General features: G+C 38.2%; 1 pseudogene; it reads right to left on the reverse strand.

Annotated features, from left to right (window-relative positions):
• Positions 1–2,100: 2,100 nt before the first annotated feature.
• On the reverse strand, positions 2,101–3,234 carry LOC143381286 (actin, cytoplasmic 1 pseudogene; annotated as a pseudogene).
• Between the last annotated feature and the right edge of the window lie 5,341 nt (positions 3,235–8,575).

An 8,575-nucleotide genomic window follows, 5' to 3' on the forward strand; every position in this document is an offset into this window, starting at 1 on the left:
AAAAAAAGATTTATATATATGGTCCAAGATTTAATAGTGACAATGTTAAGAAACAGTGATTTACACTGAAAGTATATGGGATTGTTTTCTACTTTAAGGAGAAGTGTACACTGAACACACAGTAAAAAAATGTCCACTCATGCCATTTGTCGCTGACTTTGCAAGGCCTGGTTTTACTGATGAATTCTATCAGACAATTTTAAAAAGCATTAAATTTAGCAACACGCCTTCTCAAACTCTTCCAAAAAAACTGAGTGAAGAGAAAATTTCCAAATATAATTGGTCTGATATCAAAGCCATATGACTCTATAAGAAAAAGGAATTACAATCAATATCCCCCATAAATATAAATGTAGAACACTTTAACAAAGTATGAGAAAACTCCATCAGAATAAGGGTTTGGAGAACAAGACCCATGGGGGCTGGAACAAGTTTAAAAGGCATTCTTGGAAAGTAACTTTTTAAATTTGACTTTTATTTTTAAATTATTGTAGATAATTTAGACTACAGAAGAGTTTCACAGATAATAAATTCCTGTAGATTTTTCATCCAGTTTCCTCTAATATTAACCTCTTAAGTAACCATAGTACATTTATCAAAACTAAGATATTAAACCTTAATATAAATTCTATTAACTAAACCACATTCTATTTGGATTTCAATTGTTTTCCCACTAAATCCTTTTTCTTTATTGGATCCAGTATGTCATATCACATTTGAGTTCTCATGAGATTCAATCTGTGATGTTTCTTATGGTCTTCCTTGCCTTTCATGACCTTGAAACTTCTAAAAGTACTGGTCATGTGTGTTTTGACTGCCCCTCAATGTAGGTTTGGCTAGTGACATATTTGAACTCTGGTTATGGATTTTTGGAAAAAAGACCATAGAAGAAAAGTGACCATCAATGCATGTTACTTTAGTTGCTCATATTATTCCAACTTTGTTCTTTGGAAACTCTTTCTAGTGGGCATCTGAGTATTTGTGACATGATATCCCCTTGGCTCACTACAGATGACATTAGACATGATTGTTTGGTTAAGGGGGTGTCTGTAATTTATTTGCAGTTTCGTCACATATTTCTTAACAAGAATATTATGCCCTTCCCCTATTACATTTGCTGGAATGATTAAGTCCAACCCACACTCAGGGAAGGGAATTAATCTTTACTTTCTAGAGAGGGGAATATCAAATAATTTGCAGACATAGGTTAAATCCACAACAATAATAATTACACATTTGATCAGAGATATTTGCAAGCTCTGCAAATATCCTATATGTTCCTAAAATTTTGCCCATTAATTTGAGTATTCCTCAGGGTACATTGCCTGCATTAATAATTACTGAGGAATTATGATTGTGATTTTCTATTTCCCCCATTTCCCAATGTATTATTATTTGGAATTCTAATATAAGGAAAATATATCCATTCTTCCCCATTATTGTGTTAGTTGTCAATTTATTTATAAATATGGACTTATGTTTATTTTATTCCTTATGTTATAATTCAATTTTGTTGTTATTCATTCCTTGAAGCTTTTGCATTCTGACATGCATCCAACTTTTCTTTCATTCACAGGACTTTTTACCATTTGGTATAACCAGATGTTAGAAGCTTATAATGTATTTTCCTTTTCTCAGATCTAGAATCATCCATTTGTGGGACGATCCCAGATTCTTTATTTTTGTTTGTTTGGTTGTTTGTTTGTTTTTAGGTGTGTACTTTTACTGAACTGGTCTCGAGACTGTACAGGTAATCCCTTTACTCCCAGGGAGACAAAGAACTTTCATACATCTTTAAAGTTGGGGGACAATAAGAGAGGATCACGACGGCTGACCATTCAAAAATAAAACAAAATTCAAAAAGTATTAAGGCAAGACTTTTAAAAGATCATATTTCATAATTTACATAAAAGCAATGCTGTCACCTTCCTGTATGGTTTCCCGCTCCAGTTTTTAAATCCGAGTCAAATGCGCCAAAACAAAACAAAACAAAATAAAAATCAAAACAAAAAAAAAAGAGAACAAACACAGCCATACCGATCTCATCTTGTTTTCTGAGCAAGTTAGGTTTTGTCCAGAAAAGCAAAGTAACAGTCTGCCTTAGAAGCATTTATGGTGGACAATGGAGGGGCCAGACTCGGCGTACTCCTGTTTGCTGATCCATATTTGCTGGAAGGTGGACAGTGAAGCCAGGATGGAGCCGCCGATCCACACAGAGTACTTGCGCTCCGGGGGAGCGATGATCTTGATCTTCATGGTGCTGGGCGCCAGGGCCGAGATCTCTTTGTGCATCCGGTCGGCAATGCCTGGGTACATGGTGGTGCCCCCGGACAGCACTGTGTGGGCGTAGAGGTCCTTGCGAATGTCGACGTCACACTTCATGATGGAGTTGAAAGTGGTCTCGTGGATGCCGCAGGATTCCATGCCCAGGAAGGAAGGCTGGAAGAGCGCCTCGGGGCAGCGGAACCGTTCATTGCCAATGGTGATCACCTGGCCGTCCGGCAGCTCGTAGCTCTTCTCCAGGGAGGAGCTAGTGGCTGCAGTGGACATCTCCTGCTTGAAGTCCAAGGCCACGTAGCACAGCTTCTCCTTGATGTCACGCACGATTTCCCGCTCGGCTGTGGTGGTGAAGCTGTAGCCACGCTCGGTCAAGATCTTCATGAGGTAGTCGGTTAGGTTCCAGCCGGCCAGGTCCAGGCGCAAGATGGCGTGGGTGAGGGCATACCCCTCATAGATGGGCACTGTGTGGGTGACCCCATCGCCAGAGTCCATCACAATGCTGGTGGTACGGCCAGAGGCGTAGAGGGACAGCACAGCCTGGATAGCCACGTACATGGCCGGGGTGCTGAAGTTCTCGAACATAATCTGGGCTATCTTTTCACGGTTGGACTTGGGGTTCAGTGGGGCCTCGGTCAGCAGCACAGGGTGCTCCTCGGGGGCCACGCGCAGCTCATGGTAGAAGGTGTGGTGCCAGATTTTCTCCATATCATCCCAGTTGGTGACTACACCGTGCTCAATGGGGTACTTCAGGGTCAGGATGCCTCTCTTGCTCTGGGCCTCATCACCCACGTAGGAATCCTTCTGGCTTATGCCCATCAACATGCCCTGGTGCCGCGGGCGCCCGACAATGGAGGGGAAGACGACCCGGGGGGCATCCTCACCCGCGAAGCCGGCCTTGCACACGCCTGAGCCATTGTCAAGGACGAGCGCAGCGATATCGATATAGTCTTCCATGGCAAAGTCTGTGGCCAGTGTGGACCGGCAGCGGTGGAACGGCAAGGGGACTGTACTCGCTGGGTGGACGTGATCTCAGCAGTCCTAACTCTTCTTATTAGAGAATGGTATTTAGAAACCAAAATTTGGGTTCTGGGTGTGTTTATTGGCTACTGTGCTGTCATTACTTCTTGGGCCCTGTCATGAGACAGAACTAGGAGGGGACAGGGGCTAAAGTGGGAGTTGCTAGCCAGTGGTCAATGATTTAATTAATCATAATTATGTAATGAAACTTCCATAAGGTTCTGTTATGGTGTAGATGTGAGGTTTCTCCCAAAATTTCCTATGTGAGACAAAGCAAGAAGGTTTAGAGGTGGAATGATTGGGTTAGGAGAGTCTTAACCCAATCAGTGAATTAATCCCCTGATAAGGATTAATTGAGTCATAACCGAAGGTGGGAAGGTCATTGGGGGCATGCATTTGGAGTATATATTTGTCCCTGGAAAATAGAATCAGTCTCGGCTTCCTGGTGCCATGTTCCCAGATGTATTTCTCTGCCACTCACTTCCACCCTGATGTTCTGCCTCATCTCAGGCCCTGAAGGATACAATAGGCCATCTAAGAACTGACACCTCTGAAGCCATGAGCCCCAAAATAAACTTTTCCTCCTCTAAAATTATTTTTGTCAGGTATTTTGGCCACATCAATGAAAAAGCTGAATAAAACAGACCCCAAAATGACAGTGTGCAGAAAACTTCTGGACAGTTGACCATGAGGAGGTCCCTGGAGGTTGGTGTGTTGAGAGAAGGCAGGGGACTCTAGGCTGTTTCTCTCATACCTCACACTATGTGTTTCATCTAATTGGCTCTCTGGCTGTATCCTTTGCAATGTCCTTTATAGTAAGTTAGTTAACATAAGTAAAATGTTTCCTAAATTCTCTGAGCCACTCTGACAAATTAATTAATTTCAAGGAGGGTGGTCACAGGAACTCCAGCAGGTCCTTAGAAGTATAGGTTACAACCTGAAATTTTCTATTGGCATCTGAAGTGAGGAACAGTCTTGTGGCACTGAGCCCTTAACCTGTAGAAGCCCCCTAGCTATAAGCTCAGCAAACTTGAACATGACTTTCCTCAATCTGAGTTGAATCACTGTCACCCCATGTTAACAAATCAGTATGGATCCAGTGAGAAACTCATTTATATTTTTCATGTGTGAACATACACTTGTTCCTTTTATCAATTCATTTAATGTTCCATAAAAAGTCAAACCTGCAAAGCATCTAGTCTTACTGATCTTAATCAACTTTTATTTGTGATTCTAGAATTGGGCAGCTCTCAGAACCAGCCACAGGGTCACAACGAGATCTGAAAGCATTTAAGTAAATTTAAATGAAGTAGAGAAACAGCTAACTGATTACAACTCTGTGTTTGCTTTATTTGAACACAGTTTGAACTGTTGGCCACCTGAGATTGAATAAAGCTATGCTGCTGTGATTGGCTGAGACTCAGATTTTTTTTTTTTTTGCTACAAAAATAAGCTTTCAATTATTTGTCTAATGGTTAACAATGTAGGCATTCTAAGGCCCAATTTATTTTGATTTTACATATCTGTGTTTCTATAATAACTTGGAAATAAGCTAGACAGCTTATGATAGTCCATTGTGATTGATTGCACACTTTAGTGGTAGATAATTATTCTAGACTAACAAAGGCTTTAGTAAGTTTTGTTTCAAAAATATAAGCTATCCCGAAGTGGTATCCAAAAATCCAAAAGATGTTGTGGCACACACTTGTAATCACAGCAATTCAGGAGGCTAAGATAGGAGGATCACAAATTCAAAGCCATCCTTAGCAAATTTGTGAGGCCCTAAGCAATTTAGTGAGACCCCCATTTCAAAATAAAAAAGAAAAATGGGCTGGGGAAATAGCTCAGTGATTAAGTTCCCTGGGTTGAATCCCTCATATTAAAAAAAAAAAAAAAAATCTGATCAGGTTAGGTTAGATCAGCACAATTCACTATTTTAGGTAGTATTTGTACTTGAGGTATCAACTCTTTTAAAACTCAGTTTGCTTTCTTCCTCAGTTATAAAAAAAGAAAAGAAGAAAAAAATAAAATTAAAATACCTTTCCAAAGAGCCTCATGTTTCTGGATAACTATTTCATATTTTAATCTTTCTCTCTCTTTCTTTCAGTCTGTCCCTTTCTCTTCTCTTTCCTTCTCTACATTAGAATTAAGGCATGAATTAAAATATAAAAGTGTATGAAAGACTTGTCCACCCAACCATATCATAAAAGGAAATTTTTACTTACAAAATAACTAAAGAAAACTAAATATTATTGCAAAAATTATTCCTTTTGATGTTCTGTAAGGGTATTTATAATTTTTCCCTCTTTTCTTTCTTTTTGTTTTTGTTTTTGGTACTAGGGATTGAACCCAGGGATACATAACCACTGAACCACATTGCTAGCCCTTTTTGTATTTTATTTAGAGACAGGGTCTCCTTGACTTGCTTAGGGCCACGCTAAATTCCTAAGGCTGGCTTTGAACTCTTGATCCCCCTGCCTTAGCCTCCCAAACTGCTAGGATTACAGGCATTCGCCACGGTGCTGGGCACAAATTCTCTCAAGTTTGAAATTTTTCAGGCTAACTGAACTTTATATACTTCAGTTATATAATGTTCATATAAGTGAAATGCCATAACGGAATATTGTCAATCCCACTTGATCTGTGGAGTTGTATTTCATATTGAATGCAGTTCTGTCTATACCTCTTGCCATGAGGGAGAGACTCAGTAACACATTAGATGACCTCCATACATTAAACATCAGCAGTTCAGTGTGATAGAATTTATCTTAAGGAAAATTCAGAGATGTTACAATTAGTTAAACCTCACCAATTAGGACAAGTAGAAATACAGAATTTAATTTTATGTGTAGTCAGGTGGACAACCTATAAGTACAAGTTGGCTAATATTTTGATTTTTCTTTCCACTTTCTGAAAATGAAAAAAAAAAAAGCTGTATCAATGAAACTATGATGGGGACTCACTTACTGCATGTAATTTTCTTACCTTAATCTGATTGGAAAAGTCAACTATCAGTCACTTCCTTTTCTATAATAATATAGATTTTCATTGTATTTTAAATATCCTTGAACTTGTTCCATAAGAAATATAAGACTTAACCAAGTAACCTGAACAAATTAAATGCCTATTCTTTGACATGCAAAATGGATTGAGGTCTTGGTATTATTTAAAATGTCAGCAATAATTTGTCTGCTGGGAGCATACCTTTTCTTCCTATTTTTCAATCTTACTCCAAGCACCTTATTGCATATTTTATGAACCATAGTACCTGGACTCTTAGTTGACATTATTTTCTTTTGTTTTAAACTCCTTAGTCCTAGTGGCATTTTTTTAAAGTGGTTGTCACATATGTAAAGTTGCCAAGCATTTCTAGAAAACAATGTAATTAGAAAAACATTCTTGTGATGATTATTCCCTCTTGTGTGACCTTCAGAAACAGAAATAATAGAAATTCATTCAGGATGTAAGTCAAGTTCCTCAGCAATACCTCAATTAGCAGTTAAATTGGGCAACTTAATAATATGACTAATTTTAATATTGAAGATACATTTTATAACATGATATGTATGTACCTACATTTCTGTTCTTTAGGGGGATACCTTGGACATTCTGTTCCTGGGCTCTCCTTTTATCTGCATATGATATAGCCCACAAGTCATTTATTATTATTTTTCTCCTCTCCCTTCACTTAGCATTATGCATCAATACATAAAATCAGAAAGCTTATCCAAATGAAGTAGACCTCAGAAATCATCACTGTGGATGGACAGCCCATTGGGGAAGGTTTGATAATCCCTGTTTCTCTCAGTTTCTGAACAGCGTGCAACAGTGTCTTAAGAGCATTCACATTTCTGCACGACTCCAGTGCCAGTGGAATTGCAGTCCCTCATAGAGGTAAATAACACATGTAAAGTTGTTAATTGACTTTGGCCTAGAATGATTTTGGGCTTTGGCTCTAACTGCCTCCTTTTGTTTTTCTTTCGGTCCATTTTTGTTTTTAAAATTATTATTTTCTCTGATTATTTACTTCAGAGGTAAGGTACTTCTTACCTTAGTAAGACCTACAAAACCAGTGATTCTTTTTCTTTCAACTTAGAACTTTGTGGTATTGCCTCCAGGAGACATGAGGGGAAAGACAGACAGGGTGTAAGACATTTAAAGAAAAATACGCAAGGGGAACAGGGTGAAAAATCAGTATGTCTTATCATGTGCTACAGTCAAAATAACGTTTCTGAAAGAGTAATGCTATGTCAGGAAATGAACTGGAAAGCTCTTGGAGCAGAGTCTTACGTACACTCCAACCTAGGGATCCAAATGTCAAAATTGTGTGTACATCTCTATCTACATCCATCTCTCTCTACGTCTTCTTGGTCTTTACTCCTGTCCTGCAGGTCTACTTGTTTCCTTTCCAGGCTGTACTAACAGGGAAGTATTCTTCTTTTAATTGAGGAATCAAATATGTTCTTTCTGAATGTTCCTTAATATCCAAATGCTTGACTTTTTCACAATAAATTGATCATAATAAAGAGAATCATTTTAATAAAGTAGACACTAGTATTTCTGTATATATATATATGTGACTGTATGACCAATGTGATTCTGCAACCTGTACACTCAGAAAAATGAGAAATTATACCCCATTTGATTCAAATGTATGATATGTCAAGATCATTGTACTGTCATGTGTAACTAATAAAAAAAAGAGAATCGTTTTAGATCACAATTTTACTTTGCAAGCTACCATTCTTTAACTAGAAACTGCTTAGATGTACAAAGCTCAAGAGAAGGAAGAATAAAAATAATTTAAAAAAACACAAGTGAGAAAATAGGAAACAAAAAGGTAAATATAAAACCCAACTCTGTCAATAATTACATTAAATTAAATGGCTTAAATAGTTCAATTATAAGATTATCATTTTAACTCAAACACCAAGACACTAATGTTCATTGTCTATGTAAAACCCACTTGAAGTATGGGGACATAAACAGGCTAAAAGTAAAAGGATGGGAAATGATATACCATTCTAATAATTAAGTGAACACTGGAGTAGCCATATAAAACTGCAAGGCTAGAATTCAGGGCAAATGGTATTTCAAGAATACAGAGAACTATTTTAATGATATTAATAACGACAATTCATTAAGCAGATAAAACAAACCTCGACATTTATGGTCTTACACTCAGTTCCCTCTTCTCCTGTATTCGCCCTACAAACTCTGGCTGCTGTAGCCTTTTGGGCTCTGAAGTCCTGTGTCACCAGAAGGGCACCAGCAGGCT

Source organism: Callospermophilus lateralis, chromosome 15, assembly GCF_048772815.1.
Source record: "Callospermophilus lateralis isolate mCalLat2 chromosome 15, mCalLat2.hap1, whole genome shotgun sequence".
Lineage (NCBI taxonomy): Eukaryota > Metazoa > Chordata > Mammalia > Rodentia > Sciuridae > Callospermophilus > Callospermophilus lateralis.